The sequence below is a fragment of the Rhinoraja longicauda genome, chromosome 6, assembly GCF_053455715.1.
Source record: "Rhinoraja longicauda isolate Sanriku21f chromosome 6, sRhiLon1.1, whole genome shotgun sequence".
In the NCBI taxonomy this organism is placed as follows: Eukaryota; Metazoa; Chordata; class Chondrichthyes; order Rajiformes; family Arhynchobatidae; genus Rhinoraja; species Rhinoraja longicauda.
The window spans coordinates 22,895,391-22,912,516 of NC_135958.1; the positions used below are offsets into that span (position 1 = coordinate 22,895,391).

At 45.8% G+C, this 17,126-nt stretch overlaps 1 protein-coding gene across 2 annotated transcripts in view; it reads left to right on the forward strand.

Annotated features, from left to right (window-relative positions):
• The first annotated feature begins 961 nt into the window (after window positions 1-961).
• Window positions 962-17,126, forward strand: part of cdh11 (cadherin 11, type 2, OB-cadherin (osteoblast)) — a 121,892-nt gene continuing 105,727 nt past the window's right edge. The window contains exon 1 of one of the 2 annotated variants that reach the window (XM_078400720.1): window positions 962-1,271. The gene's annotated coding sequence lies outside the window, so the exon portion shown is untranslated. Of the gene's footprint in view, window positions 1,272-1,528; window positions 1,548-17,126 lie in introns of those variants that run through there. The other variant, XM_078400722.1, reaches the window with a different exon arrangement.

Consider the following 17,126-nt stretch of genomic DNA (forward strand, 5'->3'; position numbering starts at 1 on the left):
TTCCATGCTGTAAGACTTTAAACGGATCATTCCTGGCTTCCAACACAGCCTTGGAGCCCTGGAGTCAGGATGTGACGTGAGGATAAATGTGGGATTGCATGCCTGGCAAAACTCTGAGGGCATTCCTGTTGGGAAGGCACTGGAAATGTGAATCAACAAAAGACGAAAGCTCCCTGGATGATTGCCCGGGCTTTTGTTCATGCAGGGGGAGGTCTCGATGAGAGCGCATTTAATAAAATTCCAAATTGGCATTGTGTGAGTCAGCAGCAGTGCCAGAGAGAGACAGTCCAAGTCTTGGGAAACATTTATAGCATGCAACCGGCTCTGGTTAAGGAGCAAAATAAAGTCCCTCACAATTTGGGATGGAAGTTCCTGGCAATGGATTCCATTTCAGAGGTATTGCTCTTCCAACAGAAGTCAACCATGAACTGTGTCCAACTGAAATGGGGCTTGGTTAGAATGCAACAGGGAGCGAGGGACACTTCGTTTTGGTTTGAATCGATGCTGGGAACGCCAGCCCGTATGGCTCATAGCATTGGGTCCCGTTTTATTTTGGATCTGCTTTTGACTCCTAGAAGGTCTTATCTCAAAGTCCATTTCCAGCCAGAACGTCTCGGAGCGCCCATGTGTGAGCGCGTGAACTTAAAGCCTTTATTAAATGCATCTTTCAGAGAGCAGACTCCCAGGAGAGTGAGTGAGAGAGAGAGAGAGAGAGAGAGAGAGAGGGGGGAACAGCGCTTCATTGGCTTCGAATGTTTCAAAACCAATTTGAGTGCATTGAGGGAGATAGATGGGGAGAGAGAAAACTGTCTCTCATCTGAACTGGCGGATACAAAGCGAGGTTTACGAGCTCGCTGGCATCTCTCCGCAAATCTTTTTGATGTTGAAATCGGGGGATTTTTTCACCCCCCCCATAAAAAATAGTGTGTGGGAGGGGAGATATTTTTTTCGGGACCGCCCATTCTTGAAGCTCGCTCCTTTCTCTCTCTCCCTCTCTCTCTCTCTCTCTCTCTCTCCACAACCCTTTGCATTGAAGTGTGTCACAGAAGCAATTGTTGCAGGAGGATTTTGTTAGAGTAACACACACACACACACACACACACACACACACACAAGCGAAAGCATCGCCTTTTCTCTTTCCCGTGATCACATTCCGGCGTCCATCCACGGAGAGGGGGTGCTAAAGCATCCCATTCAGTTTGTTAATAAGGGCTTGGCGACTCTGTTTGCGTTCAACGGACGGCAAGAAACTGACCCGACCTCTCTCGAAGGTAGGCTGTTCCGTTTTATTTTCTGGATAATTTCGTTTGAGCCTTTCTCATCCCGTGTCAGACCCGGGTGAGTTGGCAGAGTCTCTTCTACGTTTTAATATTTGTTGGATGTGCGTGTGTGTTTGCCAAGTGTTTTGTGGCTGGATATTTATTTAAAGGTGGTTGTGTTTTTTCCCCAAAAAAAAATCTTTCCCCCTCTAACCCCCTGTCTCACTCCCCTGATCAAAAACACTTCAAGTGGTCCACACATCTCAGGACGTGACACGGGCAGCGACGGTACGTTTAGATTTTTAAAACCATTTGACATGTTATTTTGGCTACAATTCCATTAATCAGCCCGCGACCATTTCTGCATATTTAACAGGCGGACAGAGCAACGCAACTTGTGGTTTCCCCAGATTAAATTGCATTGGGATATTAATATGCTGGTTTAAAGAAAAATACATATTTGCCACGTTTAATTTTTTTTTAGTTCCATCCTATAATGGGATACGAGCGGTTCCATTTGGGGAGGGAAAGCGGCACGGTTGACATCTTAAACGATGGATTATGTTTGGATAAATATGCATCGGACACATCCGTTTGTGGGATCACTGCTTTAGGTTGGAGCACTCGTTAATTTCAAATGGGAATAATCGATTACTGCTGTAGAGTCGATCAATATATCTCGCAGGACGCTAATTTAATCGCAGTGCCTGAATATCCCCCCGATTCTGGCACCCCCCTTTCTTGCCTCCTTTAGACATTAGCAGTGATTAGTAATAACTTACTTGGAAAAGGTGTATCCATTTTGCAGGGAACGGGCGTTCGTTTGAAGGCGATGCCATAACGCGGCGATATGTCAAAGAGTGCAAAAGTAGCGCAGAGAGAGGGAGAGAGGTAGACATATACTGTTGTCAGGAAAAGGCAACACATGTAGACATATACTGTTGTCAGGAAAAGAGGGCAAGACTGGTCGACCCCCTGTCGCCGAAATCTATGTGACATTGTTACACGGCGAGGAAGAGGTGAATAGATGAGGTGTAAAATAATGAGGAGAACACATTGCTTCAGAAGACATTGCACAGATAGATGCACGCTGTGTGTGAAATGTATTTCGGGAGAGGAAGAGGGACGCAAGAAACTGCAGACGCTGGAATCTTGGGCAAAGCACAAAGTGCTGGAGGAACTCAGCGGGTCAGGCAGCGTCTGTGGGGGGTGGGGGTGGGGTAAATCGGCAGACGACGCTTCGGGTTGGGACCCTTCTTCAGTCCGACGAGGGGGCACGACACCGGGGAGCGATAGTCAAGAGTGCAGGCCAGTTGAAAAGGAAAGAAAACATCGCCGTCCACAAGTACGAGAGCGAAATGAGATTCCACTGAGAACCTGTGACTGACTGACAGTCCCAGTAACCCATGAATTAGAACACAACTATCATTGGCTGAGATTGTTTAAAAAAAAAATAAGAGTACAGTACGGGCGACAGTCAGAGAGAGAGAGAGGAGAGAGAGAGAGAGAGGGTGAAGAGAGAGAGAGAGAGAGAGGGAGATACCGTTACTCTAGCATTGTGCAAGGGAATGACGGAGACTAGAGAGTAAAAATTCAGATGAGACTGTTCTGCGCACATTTGCACTGAAACAGAGAGCGCACATTTGCACTGAAACAGAGACTTGATTGTTGGGTCCGGGACTGCGTTGGGGGTTGGGACAGTTGGAAGTCTCTATAAAACGGAACAGTTTTCCCTTTGTGGCTGGTATTGGAGGCAGTCTCCCTCTCCCTCTCCGCAGTTGTAGCTGCACATTTGCCTCTGCCCGAGCAGAGTGCTTTTTCAAAATATATAAAGATATATTACGCTGCAGAGATTAGGTCAAAGTAGCAATGCTGGCGTTAAATGCCCAACGGTTCCCTGTGGTTGGGGCACGCTTTATGGTTTGCAGATGTATATATACCACTTAAAACTCTTTGTGTAGTGCTTAGGTGAAGTCTGCTGTATGATTTTACCAGATTGTATGCAAAAACAAAGAATCTCACTGTACCCAGGTACAAGTGACAATAAAGTATCATTGAATTGAATTGAATCGTTGAGGAATGGAGGTGCATGGATCATGTACAGACAGAGGAGACTTGTTTATCTTGGCGTTATGTTCGGCACAGACATTGTGGGCCGAAGGGCCTGTTCCCATGCTGTTCTGTTCTATGTTCTCTGCACGAAGAAAGAAGTAATGACTGATGTTCCACAGTTTAAGTATTCCTTGGATTGAGTTGAAGATCTTGACTTGCAGAAGTCCACTGTGACTGAATTCTTTGTTCTGGACAAGGTGGGGTGTGCATGAGACATGGGGACTTACAAATACAACAGGGGATTGGGATCACTGGTTGCTTTTCCAAAGAGCTTGCATTTTCAGAGCAGGCTGAACAGCCTCTCTGTCTGCTCTGAGAGTCAATGATATTGGGGAGTGATTTCAAAACGTGGATCCTTGAGTTGATGGTTTAATTGTCATGTGCTCCGACAATGGAAATATTAAATTCTTACTGCAGCTTAATAGGCCTGTAAACACAATGCACATAGATAACATTTAATGTATAAAATTCAAAAAATTAACAACTACTTAAATAATAAAAAAATTAACAACTCCAAAGACGTACAGGTTTGTCGGCTAATTGGTTTGGTAAAATTGTAAATCGTCCCTTTTGTGTGTAGGATAGTGTTTTAGATTTTTTAGATTTAGAGATACAGCGCGGAAACAGGCCCTTTGGCCCACCGGGTCCGCGCCGCCCAGCAATCCCCGTACATTAACACTATCCTACACACACTAGGGACAATTTTTACATTTACCCAGTCAATTAACCTACATACCTGTACGTCTTTGGAGTGTGTGAGGAAACCGAAGATCTCGGAGAAAACCCACGCAGGTCACGGGGAGAACGTACAAACTCCGTACAGACGGTGCCCGTAGTCAGGATCGAACGTGAGTCTCCGGCGCTGCATTCGCTGTAAGGCAGCAACTCTACCGCTGCGCCACCGTGCCGCCTTAGTGTTAGTGTGCGGGGATCGCTGGTCAGCACGAATTCCATGGGCCGATGGGCCTGTTTCTACGCTGTATCTCTAAACTAAACTACAATGCCAGTGCAAAAAAACCCAAACAATCTAGCACAAGCAGACAGTCCAGGGAAGGTCATAGTTGAGATTAGTGTGGTGTAGTGTTCAAGAGCCTGATGGTTGTTGGGAAGAAGCAGTTCTTCATCACAGATGTCTTCTGAGGACAAATGGGTGGCCACTTGGCCATTACTGGGTGAACCTGAGTGAGGATGGAAAGCGCACTGTGGAAAGAAACTGGTCCCTACCTTGTTTTGCTGTGCATCTCACCACTAGAGGGCACAGTCACTCTATGAGACACTGCAGCTGCCAAGCACAATATCTGACACCTGGCTACTTTCCCAGTGTGAGCATCTTTCTGCCCTCTTCAGCCTCTGATGCCACAGTTAGACACTGTTTTCTATTGAATGCATCATGTACAGAGGCCGAACAGTCAGAACGTGTGTGTTTGTGTGTGTCTGTATGAATGATACAGCATGGAACCTGAGTCCACCAAGTCCATGCCGACCATTGATCACCCATTCACACAGGTTCCATGTTATCCCACTTGCTCACGTATAGAGGGGTTAAGAGGGATCACCTCTTGAATGGCGGAGTAGACTTGACCGGCCAAATGGCCTAATTCGTTTCCTACAACTTGCAAACTTATGAACTTCCTACACCTAAGGGGCAATTTAGAGGCCAATTAAACCCACACAACTTTGGCATATGGGAGGAAGCAGGACCACCAGAGGAAACCCACACGGTCACAGGGAGAAGGTGCAAACTCCACACATACAACACCCGTGGTCAAGATTGAACCGGGTCTCTGGCACTGTGAGGCAGCAGCCCTACCCACTGCACCACCGTGTTGTCCATATGCATGTTCAAGTGTGTGCCTGTATATGTTCGATGTGTGCATGTATATGGTGTTTGTGTGAGCTGCCTCTCTTTGGAAACAATTTTTTCCACATGTAAGACATTGCTGTGTACGAGGAGAATGAAAAAATGTGGAATAAATAAATTCCATCTCCAGATTGTCAGCAAGGAAAAAAAAACTTCCTTCCCAGAGGATTGTATTCTGTAAAAGTCTTTGTAAGCCAATTTACTTTTTGCTTTTTGATTAATCGTCCCACAATCTCACAATTCCTCCTGCTTTTAACTAAAAATATCTCCTCTTGCATCGCAGGTTTGCCAGATGTAGAGAATAGTTACACTAAACTATTTGCTTAACTACTTGCAGGTATAAATAATGGAAGTGAGGTCTTCCCTTGAAATGAGAGATGGGGGGTACAATGGTGCAGCTGGTACAGCTGCTACCTCACTGCACCAGAGGCCCAGGTTTGATCCTGACTACAGGTGCTCTCTGTGTGGAGTTTGCACGCTCTACCCCTTACCGTGTGGGATTTTTCCAGGTGCTCCGGTTTCCCCTCTCATCCCCAAAACACGCGAGTTTTGTAGGTTAACTGGCCTCTGTAAATTGCCCCTAATTTGTAGGGATTGGATGCAAAAATGAGATTATATGGAACTAGTGTGAATGGGTGATCGATGGTCGGTTTTGACTCGGTGGGCCGAAGGGCTTGTTTCTACACCGCATCTTTCAATTCAATTCGATTCAATTCAAGATTAGTTGTTTTTAGGGATACAGTGTGGATACTGGGACTTTGGCCCACCTGCCCCATGCTGACCAACAATCACCCATACACACGAGTTATATCCTACATACTAGGGTCCAATTTACAGAAGCCAATTAGCCTACAAACCTATAAGTCTTTGGAGTGTGGGAGGAAACCGGAGCACCCGGAGGAAATTCACATGGTCACAGGGAGAACGTACAAATCTCCACAGGCAGCACCCATGGTCAGGATTGAATGCGGGTCTCTGGCGCTGTAAGGCAGCAACTCTACCGCTGCACCACAGTGACAGCTCGCATGATCCTGGAGGACTGGGCTGATACATATGTTAAGCATTATTTTGGTTGGAGTCTTGCTTCTCCTCACTAGTTGCACATCATGCCTTTGTGACCAGTTGGCTAACGTGGTTGGTGGAGGTGCCATCGAAAATAACATGTCGAGATGCCTTAATAAATCAGATCCTTGCCTCTGAGTCAATAGGTACTGGGTTAAATCTAGCACAGGGCTTGAAGGTCAAAGCCTAGGCTAAAGCCACGCTGTCTTTGGTTGAGACCTTGAGCCAGTGCTGAAGGTGGTGGGTATATACAACGAGCTGACAGTGGAGCTAATTGAAGCAGGAACTATAATAACATTTTAATTTAGTTTATTATAGCCATGCGTACAGGGTACAGTAAAAAGCTTTTATGTTGCAGGCTATCCAGGTAATGCATTTAGAAGAGAACTGGAAAGGAACATGGGCAGGAACAGTTGAGAAGGATATGGGCCAAACGCGGGCAGGTGGGACTCACTTAGATGGGGCACCTTGGTCAGTATGGACGAGTAGGACTGAAGGGCTTGTTTCCACGCTGTATGACTCAATGCCTCTGTGACTCAAGTGGAAATACAAGATCTTTATGAAGAACAAAGGAATTGTCCGCTCGTTTTCTGACAATCTATTCCCAAATCAGTGTTGGATTATTTGTGGACATTCTCACGTTGCACATGGGAGTTTGACCCGTAACAAAGTAGTTGCTACATTTCCTATGTAAAGCTATAAGCTCACTTCAGAAGTATTTCATGTGTTGTGATGTATTTAAGTAACTTGATGACATGGATATCAAAAATAATGCAGATGCTGTAAATCTGAAACAAAAGTGGAAAATGCTGAAAACACTCAGCACGTCAGGCAGCATCTGTGTGGAGAGAAACGGTTAATATTTCAGGTTGAAGACACTTCATCAGAATAAAATTGGAATAAAAACATTATTCTGAGCTGTTGAGTGTTTCCATCATTTTCTGTTTGTGTTTGAGGCCTTAAAGATCGCTGTGGAAACATTTATTTGTGCCATAACAACATTTAAAAGGCGTTTGGTCAAGTTAATGGATAGGGAAGGTTTAGAGGGATATGGGCCAAGCACGGGCAGGTGGAACGAGTGTCAATGGGGTATCTTGGTCAGCATGGACCTTGGGCCGAAGGGTCTGTTTCCACGCTGCAAGAACTCCATGATTGTCTCATTGACTCTAGGCTCTGGAATTGATATTGGAATCTTCCTACTTCTCTCCCTCTTAACCCTCGATCTTTAACCAATTTCCCGAGCAGCTCCTGATATATGTTCACACGTGAGTTGCTGTTAAAATTTGTTAAGTTACAAAATGTTGAATGCATTTTGCTGCTGTTGTTACTGACTGCTCTCGCTATGTGGCTGATGGAAGACGTACCTCGGGTAGTAGCTGTCCTTCAAGGGACATTCAGTTACCTTCGGTCTCCAAGCGGGAGCATGACGGACGTTTATAGCTGCCCGAGGGCTTGTCGAGTGGTTCAATTGCATGGGTGACTGTGCAAGCCACACTTGTGCGGTCTTCCAGCCTAGTACGCTGGAGACGGTGAGACGAAACCTTGCGATAAAGTTACCAAACCTCAAAGCGTGCAACACTCAGGCAGGTCTGAAGTGCCTGCAGCACTGTTCCCGAGAGAGCAGAAGACTGAGAGGTGACCTCCTCATAACAAAACTTGGAAAAAGTTTTGTTATTTTGGACTTGGAGAAAATCTTTTGAGAGTTCAAGGTCGAAAATAGACATCATCAACTTTAGATTGTCTCCAAGAAAATTTCCAGAGCGGAGGTAATAATTACCCAAGGGGGCGGTGAGAGTGTTGAACTTGCTCTCGTGAAGCATATGGTTGAAGAAAAAATAGCAAGGATATATTTAAGAGGCAAGATGCGTAAGTGCAAGGATTAGAAAATTATAGGGAATACTTGAAGGAAATCGTTGTTTAGTTTAGCGACACAGTGCAGCAAAAGGCCCTTCAGCACACCGGGTCTGCACTGCCCGATGATCACCATCATTGTCCGAAATGCTAGGGACAATTTACAATTTACAGAAGCCAAATTAACCTACAAACCAGTACATCTTCGGAGTGTGGGAGGAAACCGGAGCACCTGGAGAAAACCCATGTGGTCACGGGGAGAAAGTACAAACTCCGTGCAGGCAGCACCCGTAGTCTGGATTGAACCCGGGTCCGACACCGTGAGGCAACAACTCTTGACGCTGGAAATCTGTGGACTTCTGGAGCTGCCAGCGAGGATGGGCTGAATGGCCTGATTCTATGGCGCTGTTCTGTTCACTGCGTGGCGTTCACAGCTGAATGCCTGGTGTATAAATAAAGTTCTGCTGATTTGCAGGTTGTAACTTTTGCTCTGGAAATCTTGGCTTAAGTCATGCCAGGAAAAACACAGCGTGCTTGGTTTCGAAAGAATACCACCGGAAAGGAAAACCGAGTCATATTTCTAGATCAATGTCGGGGTGAAGACCATGTGTGGTGGTTCTTACCAGAGACCATGACGGATTTGAAGATGGTTGATCACCTCTTTTCCATTCCCATTGCCCGTCTCCTTTCCCTTAGCATCTCCCTTTCCAAAATAAATAGGTGGGTGATTTACAACAATGCCTTTAAACCTCAATCTTTGATATAACATAATCATTTCTGCTGTAGGTAACTTTAAGTCCTATAACTATGAAAAGGAGGTCTGAAGAAAGGACCCGACCCGAAATGTCGCCTGCCATTCCCTCCACAGAGGTGGCGCAGCAGGAGAGTTGCTGCCGTGTAGCAGCAGGGACCCGGGTTCGATCCTGACTACGGTTGCTGTCTGTACGGAATTTGCACGTTCTCACTGTGACTGCGTGGGTTTTCTCTGGGCGCTCTGGTTTACTCCCACACTCCAAAGACGTGCAGATTTGTAGGTTAATTGGCTTCAGTAAAAAATGAAATTGTCCCTGGTGTGTAGGATAGTGCTCGTGTATGCGGGACGATCGCTGGTCGGCATGGATTTGGTGTGCAGAAGGGCCTGTTTCTACGCTGTATTTCTATTCTAAAGATGCTGCTTAACCTGTTGAGTTCCTCCAACACTTGGTGTTTTGCTAATGATTCTAGCATCTGCAGTTCCTTGTGTCTCCAAGTTTGTCTGACCTCTCCTTACAGCTAACTCAGGCGGTATTCTTGGAGTGCTTCCTCTGACAGATACTATAAACATGAATTTTCAGTATTCATTGTACGGGAGAGTTGGATTCTAATCTACACATTTTGAGTCTAGACTTTCCAACTACTTTGATTGATGTTTAGTTTAGTTTTAGTTTTGTTTATTGTCACATGTACCGAGGTACAGTGAAAAGCTTTTGTTGCGTACTATCCAGTCAGCGGAAAGACTATACATGATTACAATCAAGATGTCCATAGTGTACAGATACATGATAAAAGGGAATAACATTTAGTGCAAGATAAAGTCCAGTGAATTCCGATTAAAGATAGTTTGGGCATATCCAGTGCAGTAGATAGTAGCTCGGAACCACTCTCTAGTTGTTGATAGTATGGTTCAATTGCTTGATAACAGCTGGGAAGAAATTGTCCCTGAATCTGGAGGTGTATGGACAGGTGATTGTATAGATTACTTTTAGGTTACCTTTGAGATACAGCATAGAAACAGGCCCTTCGGCCCACCGACTCCACACCAATCATCAATCACCAGTTCACACTGGTTCTGTCATTTCTCATCCACTATACACTAGCGGCAATTTTACAGAGACCAATAAACCCCCATGTCTTTGGGAAGTGGGAGGAAACCGCAGCACCTAGAGGAAACCCACGCGGTCACAGGGAGAACGTGCAAACCTCACATAGATAGCAGCTGAGGGCATGATCGAGCCCAGCTCTCTGGCACTATGGCAGCACCTCTATTAGCTGCATTGCTGTTCCACCCTTGTGAAGCATGAAAAATAGCAGGCACAGTTTTAAAGATGCAGTAGACTCAAAATGCTGGTATAACTCGGTCAGTCTGGCAGCCTCTCTGGAGAACATGGATAGATGATTTTCTGGATCAGGACCCTTCTAAAGACTGAAAGGGGGAAAAGTCCTGGAATTGGAAAAAAGAAAGCAGGACTAAAAGCAGCCGAGGGTCTCGGGCATGGAGGATCCCTGAAAGGCAGACTGTTGGATAGAGACAGATGCGAGCCCAAGAGGGATACATCTTGCGAACTGTGGAGCTGGTTAATGGATGTAGTGGAGAGGGATGGAAGGGTGGGAATAGGGAGGGGAAGGGGTGGGAAGTGTTTGTTGAAGTTACCTAAAATTGGATTGTTGAAGATGTCGATCTGGCAGTTTTAAGGTGGGAGTTTTAAAGGGAACCTCAGTAGCAAGTCCTTTACCGGGTAGACAGTGGTTGATATCTCAAATGCGCTGCCAGAGGAGGTGTTGAAATCCAAGGCAAGGTTAAATATCAAGAGAGAGCCAAGAGTCTTTTATTGTCATTTGTCCCAAAACGGATCAATAACAGATATGTAAACGGATTGCTCTGTAAAACCTGTAATAAACAACAAAGAAAAGTATATTTTTTTAAAATCAGACAAATAAATAGGCAATAGTCATGCAAAGTCAAAAATAATATCCTCAAGTCTATGTAGTTCGGAGCCTATCTTTGGAGCCTATTTTTTAGAGGTTGTAGTGTTTAGAGGTTGTAGTGTTTAGAGGTTGTAGTGTTTAGAGGTTGTAGTGTTTAGAGGTTGTAGTGTTTAGAGGTTGTAGTGTTTAGAGGTTGTAGTGTTTAGAGGTTGTAGTGTTTAGAGGTTGTAGTGTTTACAGGTTGTAGTGTTTACAGGTTGTAGTGTTTAGAGGTTGTAGTGTTTAGAGGTTGTAGTGTGTAGAGGTTGTGTGTAGAGGTTGTAGTGTTTAGAGGTTGTAGTGTTTAGAGGTTGTAGTGTTTAGAGGTTGTAGTGTTTAGAGGTTGTAGTGTTTAGAGGTTGTAGATGGTTGTAGGGAAGAAGTTGCACCTGAACTTGGGCGTTCCAGTTTTTAGGCTCCTGTACCTTCTACCCGATGGCAGGAATGAAACGAGAGCATGGCTAAGGTGGTGTTGGTTTCTGATGATGCTGGCTCCTTTTTAAGGCAGCGACTCCTGTAGATCCCTTCGATATGACCTTGAGTTCAAACACTACCAGGATTTACAGGAGGACAAGAGGTTGGGTCTATAACTGAACCCCTATTTGGATACTATGCAACATGTTCTTGTGTTAATATCAATGTTGCCAATTCTGACATCCACTTTATATTGAAAACTGTATGGAGACCTGTCACATGTTTGATAGTGATTGCTGCATCTCCCACAGGGCAGGAGATATAGGCGCGTTCTGATGAGATTTCTGCAGGGAATTCAAGTCAAGTCGAGTTTATTGTCAGAGTCCCAATTGCAGTGAGGTGTGGGTACAATGACAGCACACAAAACGTAAATTATACATGTATTGTAAATAAATTGCATAGAAATTCTACAAGACAGTGTAAAGAAAGAGTGTGCAAAAACAAGACATTTGGTGCATGAATATACACATTGTATATAAATTCTATTGCATGGTGTAAAAAAAAAGACGTCTGTGCAAAAATACACAATTAAAAATCAAGTCCATGGTAGTGCAAGTGGTGGTCGGTAGTGTCCCGTTGCTGAGGTGGGGTTAGGGTTGTGCGGGTCGGTTCAAGTGGTGGTCGTAGTGTTGTGTTGCTGAGGTGGGGTTAGGGTTGTGCGGGGCGGTTCAAGAACCTGATGGTTGCAGGAAAGTAGCTGTTCCTGAACCTGGTGGTGTGGGACTTCAGGCTTCTGTATCTCGTACCCAATAGTAGCAGTGAGAAGAGGGCACGGCCCGGATGGTGGGGATCCGTGATGATAGCTGCCACAGGCTTGAGGCAGCGCCTCATGTAGATGCCTTTGATGACGGGGAGGGCGTCCCTGTGGTAGACCGTGCTGAGTCTATCTCTTGGTGCAGGTTGCTGGATATATGGGCCGGAGGAAATATTTGAAGCTGGCACAATAACAACATGTGAAAACAGCTTGGCCAGGTACATGGGTATGAAAGGTTGAGAGAGATATGGGCCAAACCTGGGCAAATGGGACCAGTGTAGATGGGCATCTTTGTCACCATGGACGAGTTGGGCCAAAGAGGCTGGTTCCTTACTGTTTGACATTGTGGGATTTCAATCCAGGTAATACTGTACAGTAATGTAGAAAGGGAGTGAAAAATTTAAAGCAAACCTCAAAAAAGGCTGTCCTGCCCTAGAGTGTCTGTAATCAGCTATGATAAACTCTGTTTATGATGGATTGCACTGCGGAACAGTGCAGGAGATGGTTTGGGTTCTGTATCTGAACTGAGAAATGTGACTGCAATAGAAAGAGGGATGGATGGAAGTAGATTTAAAGCTAGTGAACATATTGAAGAGCAGAATTAGCAAGGACAATGGGGAGGGAGCAGGGTTCCGTTTGTGATTAGATTAGTCCGGGAGCAGAGCAAGGACGCCCGTTGGCTGAGCAGTAAAGTAAGTGCTAATCACAGTTGAACAGGCAGTTTAAAAAGAGCGCCAAAAGGAAGCTAGTAGTCAATTTGAAAAGTCCGGGAGCAGAGCAAGGGCGCCCGTTGGCTGAGCAGTAAAGTAAGTGCTAATCACAGTTGAACAGGCAGTTTAAAAAGAGCGCCAAAAGGAAGCTAGTAGTCAATTTGAAAAGTCCGGGAGCAGAGCAAGGACGCCCGTTGGCTGAGCAGTAAAGTAAGTGCTAATCACAGTTGAACAGGCAGTTTAAAAAGAGCGCCAAAAGGAAGCTAGTAGTCAATTTGAAAAGTCCGGGAGCAGAGCAAGGACGCCCGTTGGCTGAGAAGAAAAGTAAGTGCTAGTTTAAGTGAGAGCTGGTTATAGGCACAAGGTGATGGCGGAAAAGTTGGTGCGGTGTGTTTCCTGCAGGATGTGGGATGACAGGGACGTCGCTGGAGCTTCTGGGAGCTACACCTGCAAGAACTGTGTCCAGGTGCAGCTCCTGAAGGGACGTGTGGTGGCGTTGGAGAGGCAGTTGGATGACCTCAGGGCCATCCGGGAATCCGAGAGTTTCCTCGACAGGACCTATTGTGAGGCTGTCATGCCAAGGGTCCAGGTCGAGCGAAGGTGGGAGACTGTTTCAGGGGGGAGTGGACGTGGACTACAGGAGACCCCAGTGGCTGTGCCTATTGCAAATAGGTATACCCTCTTGGGAACTGTCGGGGCAGAAGACGTTTCCAGTCCGAGTGGCGGACCTGTTGGCAAGGATACTCGACAGGGGAGACCGAAGTCTGGAAGAGCCGTAGTGGTCGGTGACTCCATAGTCCGAGGGACGGACAGAAGATTCTGTGGCAGCAGGAGGGACTTGAGGATGGTCTGTTGCCTCCCTGGTGCCAGGGTTCAACACATCACAGACCGGCTTCAGAAAATCCTAGTGAGGGAAGGCGATCAACCTGAAGTCGTTGTGCACGTGGGCACGAATGACGTCGGGCGGAAGAGGAAGGAGGTGCTACAGCGGGAGTTTAGAGAGTTGGGAAAAACACTGAGAAGTAGGACGTCGAAGGTAGTTATCTCTGGACTGCTACCGGTACCTCGTGCTGGTGAGGCCAGGAACAGAGAGATAGAGGGTATGAATTTATGGCTGAGGGACTGGTGCAGAGAGCAGGGATTTAGATTTCTGGACCACTGGGATCTCTTCTGGGCTAGGGGTGACTTGTACAAAAGGGACGGGTTGCATCTTAACAGCAGGGGGACAAACATTCTGGCAGGCAGGTTTGCTAGTGTGACACCTGTGGCTTTAAACTAAGTAGTGGGGGGGAGGGGTTAACAAATTGTGAATATGAAGATGAGGTAAAAGGGAATACAGGAGATATTGCAAAAGACTCTCGGAAGAATGGGAACAGAAGTTCTAGAGCGGAAAAGAAATTAAGGGCAGGGCCAATTGTGAACGATGTGAGAGGGGAGGTAAATACAGAAGTTAAAGTGTTGTACTTAAATGCGCGTAGTATAAAAAATAAAGTGGATGAGCTTGAGGCTCAGTTAGTCATGGGCAAGTATGATGTTGTAGGGATCACTGAGACATGGCTACAAGAGGACCAGGGCTGGGAACTGAATATTCAGGGGTACACAACGTATAGAAAAGACAGACAGGTGGGCAGAGGGGGTGGGGTTGCTCTGATGGTAAGGAATGATATTCATTCCCTCGCAAGGGGTGACATAGAATCAGGAGATGTTGAATCAGTATGGATAGAAATGAGAAATTGTAAGGGTAAAAAGACCCTAATGGGAGTTATCTATAGGCCCCCAAACAGTAGCCTCGACATAGGGTGCAAGTTGAATCAGGAGATAAAATTGGCGTGTCAAAAATGTAATGCTACGGTGGTTATGGGAGATTTCAACATGCAGGTAGACTGGGAAAATCAGGTTGGAAATGGACCCCAGGAAAGAGAGTTTGTAGAGTGCCTTCGAGATGGATTCTTAGAACAGCTTGTACTGGAGCCTACCAGGGAGAAGGCAATTCTGGATTTAGTGTTGTGCAATGATCCTGATCTGATAAGGGGACTAGAGGTAAAAGAGCCATTAGGAGGCAGTGATCACAACATGATAAGTTTTACTCTGCAAATGGAAAGGCAGAAGGGAAAATCGGAAGTGTCGGTATTACAGTATAGCAAAGGGGATTACAGAGGCATGAGGCAGGAGCTGGCCAAAATTGATTGGAAGGAGGCCCTAGCAGGGAAGACGGTAGAACAGCAATGGCAGGTATTCTTGGGAATAATGCAGAGGTTGCAGGATCAATTTATTCCAAAGAGGTGGAAAGACTCTAAGGGGAGTAAGAGACACCTGTGGCTGACAAGGGAAGTCAGGGACAGCATAAAAATTAAGGAGAGGAAGTATAACATAGCAAAGAAGAGTGGGAAGACAGAGGATTGGGACTCTTTTAAAGAGCAACAAAAGTTAACTAAAAAGGCAATACGGGGAGAAAAGATGAGGTACGAGGGTAAACTAGCCAATAATATAAAGGAGGATAGCAAAAGTTTTTTTAGGTACGTGAAGAGGAAAAAAATAGTCAAGGCAAATGTGGGTCCCTTGAAGACAGAAGCAGGGGAATTTATTATGGGGAACATGGAAATGGCAGACGAGTTAAACCGTTACTTTGGATCTGTCTTCACTGAGGAAGATACACACAATCTCCCAAATGTTCTAGGGGCCGGAGAACCTAGGGTGATGGAGGAACTGAAGGAAATCCACATTAGGCAGGAAATGGTTTTGGGTAGACTGATGGGACTGAAGGCTGATAAATCCCCAGGGCCTGATGGTCTGCATCCCAGAGTACTTAAGGAGGTGGCTCTAGAAATAGTGGAAGCATTGGAGATCATTTTTCAATGTTCTATAGATTCAGGATCAGTTCCTGTGGATTGGAGAGTAGCTAATGTTATCCCACTTTTTAAGAAAGGAGGGAGAGAGAAAACGGAAAATTATAGACCAGTTAGTCTGACATCAGTGGTGGGAAAGATGCTGGAGTCAATTATAAAAGACGAAATTGCTGAGCATTTGGATAGCAGTAACAGAATCGTTCCGAGTCAGCATGGATTTACGAAGGGGAAATCATGCTCGAGGAATCTTCCTCATCTTCAGGAATTTTTTGAGGATGTAACTAGGAAAATTGACAGGGGAGAGCCGGTGGATGTGGTGTACCTCGACTTTCAGAAAGCCTTCGACAAGGTCCCACATAGGAGATTAGTGGGCAAAATTGGTTGAAAATTGGTTGACAGACAGAAAGCAAAGAGTGGGGATAAATGGGTCCCTTTCAGAATGGCAGGCAGTGACTAGTGGGGTACCGCAAGGCTCGATGCTGGGACCGCAGCAATTTACCATATACATTAATGACTTAGACGAAGGGATTAAAAGTACCATTAGCAAATTTGCAGATGATACTAAGTTGGGGGGTAGTGTGAATTGTGAGGAAGATGCAATAAGGCTGCAGGGTGACTTGGACAGGTTGTGTGAGTGGGCGGATACATGGCAGATGCAGTTTAATGTAGATAAGTGTGAGGTTATTCACTTTGGAAGTAAGAATAGAAAGGCAGATTATTATCTGAATGGTGTCAAGTTAGGAGGAGGGGGAGTTCAACGAGATCTGGGTGTCCTAGTGCATCAGTCAATGAAAGGAAGCATGCAGGTTCAGCAGGCAGTGAAGAAAGCCAATGGAATGTTGGCCTTCGTAACAAGAGGAGTTGAGTATAGGAGCAAAGAGGTCCTTCTACAGTTGTACCGGGCCCTGGTGAGACCGCACCTGGAGTACTGTGTGCAGTTTTGGTCTCCAAATTTGAGGAAGGATATTCTTGCTATGGAGGGCGTGCAGCGTAGGTTCACTAGGTTAATTCCCGGAATGGCGGGACTGTCGTATGTTGAAAGGCTGGAGCGATTGGGCTTGTATACACTGGAATTTAGAAGGATGAGGGGGGATCTTATTGAAACATATAAGATAATTAGGGGATTGGACACATTAGAGGCAGATAACATGTTCCCAATGTTGGGGGAGTCCAGAACAAGGGGCCACAGTTTGAGAATAAGGGGTAGGCCATTTAGAACGGAGATGAGGAAGAACTTTTTCAGTCAGAGGGTGGTGAAGGTGTGGAATTCTCTGCCTCAGAAGGCAGTGGAGGCCAGTTCGTTGGATGCTTTCAAGAGAGAGCTGGATAGAGCTCTTAAGGATAGCGGAGTGAGGGGGTATGGGGAGAAGGCAGGAACGGGGTACTGATTGAGAGTGATCAGCCATGATCGCATTGAATGGCGGTGCTGGCTCGAAGGGCTGAATGGCCTACTCCTGCATCTATTGTCTATTG